General features: G+C 42.6%; 2 protein-coding genes across 18 annotated transcripts in view; one reads left to right on the top strand and one right to left on the bottom strand.

Annotated features, from left to right (window-relative positions):
* The window catches only part of LOC122697304 (BOLA class I histocompatibility antigen, alpha chain BL3-7-like), a 210274-nt gene that overhangs the window by 80449 nt on the left and 116681 nt on the right, over positions 1 to 13144 (bottom strand). The gene's annotated exons all lie outside the window — the stretch shown is intronic.
* LOC122697302 (MHC class I polypeptide-related sequence B-like) overlaps positions 1 to 13144 on the top strand; it is a 183139-nt gene that overhangs the window by 90950 nt on the left and 79045 nt on the right. The gene's annotated exons all lie outside the window — the stretch shown is intronic.

Raw genomic sequence — 13144 nt, 5'->3', positions numbered from 1 at the left:
GTATTGAAGCTTCACCTTCAACATCAGTCCTTCCAGTAAAATTTCGGGGTTGATTTCCTTTAAGATTGGCTGGTTGGATCTCCTTGCTGTCCAAGGGACTCTCAAGAGTCTTCTCCAACACCACAGTGCAAAAGCATCAATTCTTCGGCGCTCATCTTTCTTTATAGTCAAATTCTCACATCCATACATGAATCCTGTAAAAACCGTAGCTTTGACTACTTTGTTGGCAAAGTAGTGACTCTGCTTTTTAATATGCTGTCTAGGTTGGTCGTAACTTTCCTTCCAAGGAGCAAGCGTCTTTTAATTTCATGGCTGCAGTCACCATCTGCAGTGATTTTGGAGCCCCCAAAATAAAGTCTCTGACTGTTTCCATTGTTTTCCCATCTGTTTGCCATGAAGTGATGGAACTGGATGCCATGGTCTTCGTTTTCTGAGTGTTGAATTTTAAGCCAGCTTCTTCACTCTCCTTTTTCACATTCCTCAAGACGCTCTTTAGTTCCTCTTCGCTTTCTGCCTTTAGGGTGGTGTCATCTGCCTATCTGAGGTTTCTCTCAGCAGTCTTGATTGCAGCTTGTGCTTTATCTAGCCAGGCATTTCACATGAGGTATTCTGTACATAAGTTAAATAAACAGAGTCACGATATACAGCCTTGACGTACTCTTTTCCCAATTTGGAACCAGTCAGTTGTTCCATGTCCAGTTCTAACTGTTGCTTCTTGACCTGCATACAGATTTGCCAGGGGGCAGGTCAGGTGGTCTGGTATTCCCATCTCTTTAAGAATTTTTAGTTTGTTGTAATCCACACAGTCAAAGGCATTGGCATAGTCAATAAAGCAGAAGTAGATGTTTTTCTGGATTTCTCTTGCTTTTTCAAAGATCCAATGGATGTTGGCAATTTGATCTCTGGTTCCTCTGTCTTTTCTAAATCCAGCTTGAACAACTGAAAGTTCTCAGTTCACATACTGTTAAAGCATAGCTTGAAGGATTTGGAGCGTAAGCTTGCTAGCCTGTGAAATGAGAGCAATTGTGTGGTAGTTTGAAGATTCTTTGGCATTGCTTTTCTTTGGGATCAGAATGAAAACTGACTTTTTCCAATCCTGTGGCCACTGCTGAGTTTTCCAAATTTGCTGGCATATTGACTACAGCACTTTGACAGCATCAGATTTTATGATTTGAAATAGCTCAGCTGGAATCCCATCACCTTCACTAGCTTTGTTCATAGTGATGCTTCCTAAGACCCATTTGACTTCATCCTCCAGGTTGTCTGACTCTATGTGAGTGATCACACCATCATGGTTATCTGGGTCATTAAGATCATTTCTGTATAGTTCTTCTGGAAATATTCTTGCCACCTTTTCTTAATATCTTCTGCTTCTGTTAGGTCCATACTGTTTCTGTCCTTTATTGTGCCCATCTTTGCATGAAATGTTCCCTTGGTATCTCTAATTTTCTTGTAGAGATTTCTAGTCTTTCACATTCTATTGTTTTCCTCTATTTCTTTGCACTGATCGTTTAGCAAGTCTTTCTTATCTCTCCTTGATATTCTTTGGGTCTAAGATGGTATAGCTTTCTTTCTCTCCTTTGCTTTTCACTTCTCTTCTTTTCTCAGCTATTTGTCAGGCCTTGTCAGACAACCATTTTGCCTTTTTGCATTTCTTTTTCTGCGGGATGGTTTTGATCAGCACCTTTGTACACTTTCACGAAACTCTGTTCATAGTTTTTCAGGCACTCTATCAGATCTAATGCCTTGAATCTATTTATCACTTCCACTGTATAATCATAAGGGATTTGATTTAGGTCATACTTGAATGGCGTAGTGGTTTGCCCTGCTTTCTTCAAGTTAAGTCTGAACTTGGCAATAAGGAGGTCATGATCTGAGCCACAGTCAGCTACTGGTCTTATTTTTGCTGGTATAGAGCTTCTCCATCTTTGGCTGCAAAGAATATAATCAATCTGATTTTGCTATCGATCTGGTGATGTCCATGTGTAGAGTCATTTCTTGTGTTGTTGGTAGATGGAGTTTGCTATGACCAGTGTGTTCTCTTCGTAAAATTCTGTTAGCCTTTACCCTGCTCCATTTTGTACTTCAGGGCCAAACTTGCCTATTGCTCAAAGTATCTCTTTACTTCTTCTTTTGCATTCCAGTCCCCTATGATGAAAAGGACACCTTTCTTTTGACATTAGTTCTAGAGGATCTGGAAGGTCTTCATAGAACTGTTCAGCTTCTTTGGCATTAGTGTTTGGGGTGTAGACTTGGATAACTGTGTTATTGAATGGTTTGCCTTGGAAATGAATGGAGATCATTCTGTCATTTTTTAGATTGCACCCAAGTTCTGCATTTGGACTGTTTTGTTGACGATGAGTATTGCTCCATTTTTTTAAAAGAGATTCTCACCCACAGTAGTAGATATAATGGTCATCTGAATTAAATTCGCCCATTCCAGTCCTGATTAGTTCACTGATTCCTAAAATGTCGATGTTCACTCTTGCCATCTCCTGTTTGATCACTCCCAATTTACCTTGATTCATTGACCTAACATTCCAGATTTCTATGCAATATCATTCTTGACAGCATTGGACTTTATTTTCACCACCAGCCACAACTGGGCATTGTTTCCACTTTGGCTCTGCCTCTTCATTCCTTCTGGAGCTATTTCTCCACTCTTCTCCAGTAGCATATTGGACACCTACCAACCTAGAGGTTCACATTCTGTGTCATATATTTTTGCTTTTTCATACTGTTCATGGGGTTCTCAAGGCAAGAATAATGAAGTGGTTTGCCATTCTGTCCTCCAGTGGACCAAGTTTTGTCAGAACTCTCCACCATGACCTGTCCGTCTTGGATGGCCCTACATGGCATGGCTCATAGTTTCACTGAGTTAGAATGAAATTAGATTGTTGTCCCTGTGAGCAGATGGGTTCGTTTTCTGTGATTGTGGTTTTCATTCTGTCTGCCCTCTGATGGATGAGAATAAGAGGCTTGTGCAAGTTTCCTGATGTGAGGGACTGTCTGTGGGGAAGGATTTGATTGGCTGTGGGGAAAAGTTTTGCCCATCTTGTGCTTGTGGGCAAGGCCATGCTCAATAAGTCTTTAATCCAGTTTTCTGCTGATGGGTGGGCCCGTGTTCTCTTCCTGTACTTAGACCTGAAGCCAAACTATGGTAGGGGAACAGCAGCCTCCTCCAAAAGGACTTATGCCAGCATGCCATGCCTCCCAGGACTGTTGCAGTCAAGTGCCCCTGACCCCACGGCAGGCCACTGCTGACCCATGCCTCCGCCAAAGACTCCCTCACACTCACAGGCAAGTCTGGCTCAGTCTCTAGTGGGAACACTGCTCCTTTCTCCTGGGTCCTGGTATGCACAAGGTTTTGTTTGTGCCCTTCAAGAGCCTCTGTTTCCCCAGTCTTGTACAAGTTCTGTAATTAAATCCCAGTGACCTTCAAAGTCACTTTCCCTGAGGTTATTCTTATTTTCAGGGCTTCCACTCACAAATGTATCAAGCTAGTCTGATGACTAGCTGGCTTAAAACTCAACATTCAAAAACTAAGATCATGGCATCCGGTCCCATCACTTCATGGCATATAATAGATGGGAAACAATGGAAACAGTGACAGACCTTTTTTCCTTTGGCTCCAAAGTCACTGCAGATGGTGCCTGCAGCCATGAAATTAAAAGACGCTTGCCCCTTGGAAGAAAAGCTATGAACAACCTAGACAGCACATTAAAAGGCAGAGACAAAGCTTTGCCAACAAAGGTCTGTCTAGTCAAAGCTATTTTCCAGGATTCATGTATGGATGTGAGAGTTGGACCATAAGGAAAGCTGAGAAGTGAAGAATTGATGCTTTTGCGCTGTGGTGTTGGAGAAGATTCTTGAGAGTCCCTTGGACTGCAAGGAGATCCAGCCAGTCTATCCTAAAGGAAATCAGTCCTGAATATTCACTGGAAGGACTGATGCTGAAGTTGAAACTCCAATCCTTTGGCCACCTGATGTGAAGAAAAGACTCATTGGAAAAGACCCTGATGCTGGGAAAGATTGAAGGCAGGAGGAGAAAGGAACAACAGAGGATGAGATGGTTAGATGGCATCACCAACCTGATGGACATGAGTTTGAGCAAACACCGGGAGTACGTGATAGACAGGGAAAACTGGCGTGCTGCAGTCCTTGCAGTCGCAAAGAGTCAGACACGACTGAGCAACCGAATGACTGAACTGATCTTCATGGTGCTGTTTTCCTTGATCGATGAATGTTAATCTTGATGACATCAACATATGTGTTTTCTCTGAAGTGAGCATGCTTGGTGAATGTCACCCTTTCTCTAATGATGATCTAAAAGACCTGATACCCTGCAAAAGAACAGAAGTAAATGACCATGTTATAAAGCAGTGTAAAATGGTATGATTGTTCTATAAACTGCTATTAATAGTATCCACTTGTGCTAGAGTAATTTTTAAAAACCTAGTGTGATCTGAATCTTACCAAGTCTCTTGTTTAACAAGAGCAAAATACAGAGAAGTGCTAAAGTGCAGCATGAGGCTTAAATGAGTAAAATTCAGATAGTGGTACTAACAAGCTGATTTCTTCAACAAAATCTTTCAAGAAAGTGAAACAAATAACAGATGAGGCAAAGAATTAATAGTCCATAGACCTATAGACTGGGCTTCCCTGGTGGTTCAGTGGTAAAGACAGTCTTCAAACTCAGTTCAGTCCTGTTCAGTTGCACTGTGGTGTCCAACTCTTTGTGAGTCAGGAGAGAGATGGGAATACCAGACGACCTGACCTGCCTCTTGAGAATCCTGTATGCAGGTCAGGAAGCAACAGTTGGAACTGGACGTAGAACAACAGAATGGTTCCAAATAGGAAGAGGAGCACGAAAAGGCTGTATATTGTCACCCTACTTATTTAACTTATATGCAGAGTACATCATGAGAAACGCTGGACTGGATAAATCACAAGCTGGAATCAGGAATGCTGGGAGAAATATCAATAACCTCAGATATGCAGATGACACCACCCTTATGGCAGAAAGAGAAGAAGAACTAAAGAGCCTCTTGATGAAAGTGAAAGAGGAAAGTGAAAAGGTTGACTTAAAGCTCGACATTCAGAAAACGAAGATCATGGCATCCGGTCCCATCACTTCATGGGAAATAAATGGGGAACCAGTGGAAACAGTGCTGTCTTCATTTTGGGGGGCTCCAAAATCACTGCAGATGGTGACTGCAGCCATGAAATTAAAAGACACTTGCTCCTTTGAAGAAAAGTTATGACCAACCAAGACAGCATATTAAAAACAGAGACATTACTTAGCCAACAAAGGTTTGTCTAGTCAAGGCTATGGTTTTTCCAGTAGTCATGGTTGGATGGCATCACTGACTCAATGGACTTGAGTTTGGGTAAACTCCGGGAGTTGGTGATGGACAGGGAGGCCTGGTGTGCTGCAGTTCATGGGGTTGCAAAGAGTCGGACAGGACTGAGCGACTGAACTGAACTGAAGAGAGGGAGAGAGTACTGGACAGAGGTGGACATATAGGGGATTGGACACATAAGTTTACACATCTATGTATCACGGGGTCAACTTCTGTCATGGGCTCACCTTATATTTGTTACTTACAGTGGACTTCCACTAGCGTCCAAATGAGATTAAAGACGGAAAGCAAATCAATGTACTTTAAAGAAATCGTCTAACTTTGTGAAACATGTTCTGACAAGGCTAACTTGGAAAGGATGTTTGAATGGGGCTGGTTTGTCATAAGCAGCTGCACACCGCCCTCTGGTGGCCTTGTGAGAAATGGCATGAGTGGGCAGGGCCCCTTGGCTTTGTCAGTGAAAGAGCCAACACACACTCGCCACCATCACTGTCCTGCTGTTAGAGCAAACCCAGTTCTGTGAGAGTCAGTGTTTTGGCGGTGCCTTCTCGAGGAAATCACTATCTTGACTAGGACACAAGAGGCCACTTCCCTAGTGTTCAGGGAGTGTTGACTGAGCCCCTGAGTCAGGCGCTGGGTCCCCAAGGGAGACTAGACAAGAGGTCGCTGCCTCAGGGGACCTGCAGGAAGAGGTTGGGGACATGCTGGGTTCACTTGTCCACACCCCAGCTCTGAGTGTCTGTTGTGGAGAAGTCAGCCTATCCAAGCAGAGCAGTTTGTGGCACTTTTCTCTTTATATTAACAATAAAACAGTTTGAAAATTAGAAACCTTTCACTCAACATATCTGTGTGATTTCATCTAAATTCATATATCTTTCCAAAATATGGGATGAATTCATCTTCCTGATATCTTTTCCACTTCATATAATGAGTAATTATTCCATCCATTGATAACTTTAGAATGTATGGATTTAATGAATTCAATATCAATATTCCTTATGCCACCTTGTACTTATGGGCCCTGCTTCTAAGCTCCAGTTCCAGCTTCCCCCACTGGTATCCTGTTCTTCTCTGCAAGTGGAGTCCAAATCCTATCATCTCCAGGCACCTTCCAATCTAGAATCACTCTGTGAACTTCCAGAAGACGTTTTCTTCATCCTTTCTCCTGGGATGGCAGGCACTTCCCAACAGGTCTTCTGTGCTGTGGATTCCGAGTCTCTCCCAGACCAAGATGCTGCTCAGCCAAGTCTCAGGCTGCTGTTCGCACGGAGCTTGGCATGTGGTAAAGAGTCAATAAATATTTGAAAACGAAATAAATTGAAATGAGCACTCACTGTTGCTGATAACTTTAACTGTTCTCCCCTCTTGGGAGGGGACTTCCCAGCCTCTCTGTGGTCACAGGACCATGCTGCTGCTAATGGAGCAGGAGAGGACCTGGTGTGCGTCCTTTCAGACCTGGCCCATCCCTACTCCCCACAGGCGCTTCTCCAGTTCTCGCTCCTTCTGCTGATGGAGGCAGATGGGGATTAACATCCAAAACACCTGGGAATCTGAGAAGCAGGAGGGGCTCAAAGGGCGCATGCTTGTCCCCAGCACAGGTTTGGGGGTGGACTCCAGGTGTCCTCTGGGGGTGTCTCTAGACTATTCAAAGAATAATGCTTTCACCATCGTCTTTGTGCTGCTCCCCCACAGGGAGTGTCACAGAGTTGGGGAACCATTCAGTCTCCAGCTTCCCTTTCCTCAGGGTGGGGGGCTTCCCGCAGCTCAGCGTTACAGAAAATACTTTAAAACGTGGATTTAAGGATGATGAAATCAGGAGGGAAAAGACTTTTATTCATTTATTTTTGAAATTTGTTTTACTGAAGTATGGTCGATTTACATTGTTGTGTTAATTTGTGCTGTACAGTAGTGTGACTGAGTTATATATATATATTTTTTTCATATTCTTTTCCATTATGGTTTATGAAGGAAAGATAAGAAATTTTAATATGTCAACCAGGACGTTTTAAAGAAAACTTACCTTTTTTTCCTGCAAGTAAAATTGTCGTGAAAATAATTACTAATGAAGTTTGCTGCCGTAATCTCCGTTATTGCTAAGTTTTACCTCAAAGCAAATGTCCGTGTAGTGAACAGTCAAAGTATCTCAGTGACCTCATGGGTTCCAGAGACCACACTCTGAGAACTGCGGTTCTGAGTAAACCAGGTTGTCTCCCAACTGATCCCTGTCTTTCCCTCCTCTTTGTTTTGGAGATCTTCTCCTTGAACTGGACTCCCTGCCTCCTTAAACTTAGTGGAAGGCCTTCTTCTGGGCTCCTCTCCAAGAGAACTGCCCCCCTAGAAACTGATACCAAAGAGTATCCTAGGTCTGAGAAAGGCCATCTGGGGACAGGTGTTTCCCCTTTGGAACTGGGGACAGTTTGTTCCTAAAGGCACTGCACACACTTACGACCTGCTTTGGTTTTGTTACACACCAGCTTGATATGTCTTCATATCCTGGACAGAAATCTGACTTAGTGTCCAAGAGAAATAATAGTGACTCTTTCACCTCCCATGGTCTAATGCATCTGACGTAGATGCATCTGACTTAGGTCCACAAAGCATGAAGGGCAGGCCTGTTTTCCAACAGAATGTTCTGTGATGAAGGAATTGTTCTATATCTGTGCTGTCTAGTCAGGGAGACACTGGCTACATGTGGCTATTCAGCACCTCAAACATGACTGTTGTGATGAGTACTCTTTATTTTATTTAATGAATTAATTGTTCAAATATTTTTATTTATTTTGTTGAAGTCTAGTTGATTTACAATGTTGTGTTAGTTTCTGCTGTATAGCAAAGTGACTCAGTTACACACATTATAGGTTCTTCTTTATATCCTTTTCCATTATGATTTATTACAGGAGGTTGAATACGGTTACCTGAGCTATCATTGTTTATCCATTCTATTTTTTTTAATACTTACTTATTTATTTACTTGGCTGCATTGGGTCTTAGTTGCAATACACAGGATGTTCACTGCATCATGAGGGATCTTTTTCATCCTGGTATGCCGGTTCAGTTGCTCCAAGGCATGTGGAATCTTAGTGCCCTGCCCAGAGATTGAACCCTTTTGCCCTGCATTGTGAGACGGATTCTTTTTTTTTTTTTCCCCTGTGGACACTGGCTACATATCCACATCACTTGGAGTAGTTTGCCCAGGTCCCTCTCCCATCAAGCCTGATTAAATGATCTACAGTGGTGTTGACACATTATTTTCATTTTTTTCTGGATTATTTTTGTGTGAAACCAGGATAGGGAATGGCTGGTAATTGTGGCAATAACGTATAGGCATCAGTATGAGTGTGTGCATATTTAAAAGTACACCACTAAATAAGAATGAAACCTGTGCAGAGTTAACACATATGTAGTGAGTTGGCCAAAGTAAAAGAATCCATGTATAGAAATAGATTGAGCTTTTCACTCAGTCTTCCAGGAAATTGAAGCTTGGATAAATCTTTGCTGAATTTTGACTTCCTTGGGTTTTTTTGTGTGTGTGTGTGTGGTTTTTTTTTTTTCAACTTTAAGACCATGTTTATTTCACACAATTAAATCATAGAAAGGTGCTTAAAATATCTTGGCTGACAAGGGATTTTAAAAGCTACTAAATAATAGCTGCTTATTATACGTAGGTCGAAAACCCTCAGCTATGTGTTTCACTTTGTTTCTTTTTTTTTCATTTATTTTTATTAGTTGGAGGCTAATTACTTTACAATATTGTAGTGGTTTTTACCATACATTGACATGAATCAGCCATGGATTTACATGTATTCCCCATCCCAATCCCCCCTCCCACCTCCCTCTCCACCCGATCCCTCTGGGTCTTCCCAGTGCACCAGCCCCGAGCACTTGTCTCATGCATCCAACCTGGGCTGGGGATCTGTTTCACCATAGATAATATACATGTTTCGATGCTGTTCTCTCAAAACATCCCACCCTCACCTTCTCCCACAGAGTCAAAAAGTCTGTTCTGTATATCTGTGTCTCTTTTTCTGTTTTGCATATAGGGTTATCGTTACCATCTTTCTAAATTCCATATATATGTGTTAGTATGCTGTAATGTTCTTTATCTTTCTGGCTTACTTCACTCTGTATAATGGGCTCCAGTTTCATCCATCTCATTAGAACTGATTCAAATGAATTCTTTTTAGGGCTGAGTAATATTCCGTGGTGTATATGTACCACAGCTTCCTTATCCATTCATCTGCTGATGGACATCTAGGTTGTTTCCATGTCCTGCCTATTATAAACAGTGCTGTGATGAACATTGGGGTGCACGTGTCTCTTTCAGATCTGGTTTCCTCGGTGTGTATGCCCAGAAGTGGGATTGCTGGGTCATATGGCAGTTTTATTTCCAGTTTTTTAAGGAATCTCCACACTGTTCTCCATAGTGGTTGTACTAGTTTGCATTCCCACCAACAGGGTAAGAGGGTTCCCTTTTCTCCACACCCTCTCCAGCATTTATTGCTTGTAGACTTTTGGATAGCAGCCACACTGACTGGTGTGTAATGGTACCTCATTGTGGTTTTGATTTGCATTTCTCTGATAATGTCAGCTCATTTTTCAAAAGCATTATTTAACTCCACACAAGAGCATTGAGAAGATACTCCAGCATAAACAAAATAACTAATTCATGTTCTCCCTCCATCCCCAGTCACCCAAGTCCTCTATTTAGAAACCATTGCAGTTAGGAATTCCTTATTTCTCTTCTTAGAAATGTACATCTAGACATTAATGAATACTGTTATGTCAGGGAAAGAGCTCAGGGCACAGACAGGAACAAATTATTTGCAAATTCACATATATGAAAAAGAACTTGCTTTGGAATATACATAGAACTATTACACTCAACAATATACAAATAAACAGCAATTTAATGAAGGAAAAGTCTGAACAGACACCTCTTCAAGATGATATGGAAATACATACAAAATATGCTCAATGTCACATGTTATTAAGACATGCAAATAAAAACAGCAATGATAAAGCCTCACACACCTAGTAGAGTAGCTAGAATCCAAGAACCGGTGATGCCAAGCGCTGACCAGGACATGGAGCAGCAGAAACCCTCGCTCACTGGGGCAGGAATAGGAAGCAGTGCAGTAGCCAGAAATGAGAGTCAGCAGTTTCTTATGAAGCTACGCAGAAAGTCTCCATCTCATTGGAAAATTTATATTTGCACAAACCCCTGCACACCTGAGTTTATATCAGGGTGCCCCTTAAGTGTGGACTGCACATGGTGACTTCCTTCCGAACACTACAGTATGGACAGTGAGGAAGTAAAAATAGAACTTTACAAGGAGAAACCTAGGAAATATATCTTAGGTGGGTGCTGAAGTGAATTTATTAGTGATATTCCCACTCCAGTACTCTTGCCTGGAAAATCCCATGGATGGAGGAGCATGGTAGGCTACAGTCCATGGGGTCACAAAGAGTTGGACACGACCGAGTGACTTCACTTTCCAGTGGACAGTATAAACCCTTGATGTGTGGAGAATGTCACTTCATCTCTGTGGTCTTCTTTCCAAAAACCCAACTCAAATAGAGAAACATTTCATGCTACCCCTGAGCAATTCTCAAAAACATCCAGGTCATCAAACAAAAAGGGAAGTCTGAGAGACTGTCACAGCCAGAGGAGCCTGAAGGAGACATGATTAGAACCTAATTTATATCATGTGTCTTTGATAGGATCTTGGGTCAACAAAAAGAAAAACTAATGAAATCCCACCAGGCAAGGAGGGCTTCCAGGGCCCAGCCTCTATTCTCAGCCTCCAGCTCTTTCCCACCACGTTTCCCTCCAGCCAGCAGAGCAAACAAGGCTTGAGCATCCAGTATCTGCCAGGCACTGTCCTGAGCACGTCCCATATCAACTCAACCAACCCTCACCACATCCCGAAAACGTCACCCATTTTGCAGATGCGGATGAGCACAGGGGGAAAATAAGTTGTTTGGAGTAACACAGCTAAGAGGGTGGGGGGTGGATACTGGGGTCCAGACTGCCCAGGTGGAGCCCCCACTCTCCAGTCTCCAGGGACTTGGTCACCTTGTCTCCAGGGACACCGTCCAATATACACACACGACTCCTTATCAGCCGTTTTCCTCTATATAGACCACAGCTGCCCCGTCAACTCCTGTTTATCCTCAAGGCTTATTTCAAATGTCCCCTCCACAGGAAGGACGTCCTGAGCTGCTCCCAGACTAGAGTGGCGCCCTTGGTTTCTATTCCAAATGTTTATTTTCCAGCTGGACTATGTAGCATCGAAACACACAGGGCATGTTCTTGGGCTTCCCTTGTGGCTCAGTTGGTAAAGAATCTGCCTGCAATGCGGGAGACCTGGGTTCGATCTCTGGGTTGGGAAGATCCCCTGGAGAAGGGAAAGGCTACCCACTCAATAGTCTGTCCTGGAGAATTCCATGGACTATACAGTCCATGGGGTTGCAAAGAATCAGACACAACTGAGCGACTTTCACTTTCACCTATGCATCCCCAGGGCCTGGCTGAGAGCATGTGCTAAATAAATATCATTTCAGTTAAAGAATTAATAAACTTCCTCAGTCATTGGGCTTCCCAGGTGGCGCTAGTGGTAAAGAACTCGCAGGCCAATGCAGGAGGCGTTGAGATACGGGTTTGATCTCTGAATTGGGAAGATCCCCTGGAGGAGGGCAAGGCAATTCACTCAAGTATTCTCGCCTGGAGAAGCCCATGGACAGAGGAGCCTGGAGGCTACAGTCTAGGGGGTTGCAAAGAGTCGGACACGACTGTGTGACTTAGCACGCAGGCACGCAATGTGTCATTAGGGAGAACTTCATGTTTATAGTATTGACTGGCTGAAATATTTGGACCAACCTTCCCACTAATAATAGCCTTTTTTTTTTCCTGATGAGATATAATTCACTTAAGAATAGACTCTTCAAATATTTGAAGAGTGTTATCTGAAGGCTTAAAAATTCTGTCTGACCCTAGAATTCAAAAATTGGTCATTTCTGTAGAAGCATTAGAGAGACAGAATTGGGTTCATCATAAAGTTTTGTTTTTATTAGCAATTACAATTACACAGGAATCAGCTTCTTTGGTAGCAGCTGAATTCTCCATCACTAAAGGAGTTCAACTGTTCCCTCTGGATGTTGTATACAGAAGGGTGCTGTTGTGAGAGGATCAATCCCATGGTCTCTGAAGCCCCCTTCCTCTCTGAAGCTGCCTATCAATGGAACACTGGGCTGGTTGTCTCAGGACCTGGCTTCCACCCGCTGTGTGACCCTGGGCTGGGCACTTCTGAGTCTCATTCCAAACACTTGATAGTTACGCTGTGATTATAGCTGACTGACTTCAGAGTTATAAATGGAATAAATTGGATAGTACATGTACATTTTTGTTTTCTTTTCTTCTTTTTTTTGCACCATGACAGCCAAAATCAGCTCTTTTTCTTCTTTCATTTTTTTCTGATTGCACACCACATATCAACAACATCAGCAAATAATTTTTTAAATGGAAAAGAATTCACCCGCAGTCTCACTACCTAATATGATAATAGTACCGTCTCCATTCTCTTCCAGTGTGACTAAGAATTTATTTATTCTTAGTAATCTATTGTAGGTTCTTTTAAAAAAAATTTGTTTTTCTTTTTTCTTTTTTTTTTTTGGCATGCATGCCCTTCAGCTTGTGGGATCCAGGTTCCCCCACCTCCACTGATTCTAGTTCTGCAACCCTGCATTGGAAGTGCAGTCTTAACCACTGAACCTTCAGGGAA

This window comes from Cervus elaphus, chromosome 7, assembly GCF_910594005.1.
Source record: "Cervus elaphus chromosome 7, mCerEla1.1, whole genome shotgun sequence".
NCBI lineage: Eukaryota > Metazoa > Chordata > Mammalia > Artiodactyla > Cervidae > Cervus > Cervus elaphus.
The sequence above is the reverse complement of the archived record's forward strand: the minus strand, read 5'-3'. Positions and strand labels throughout refer to the sequence as shown.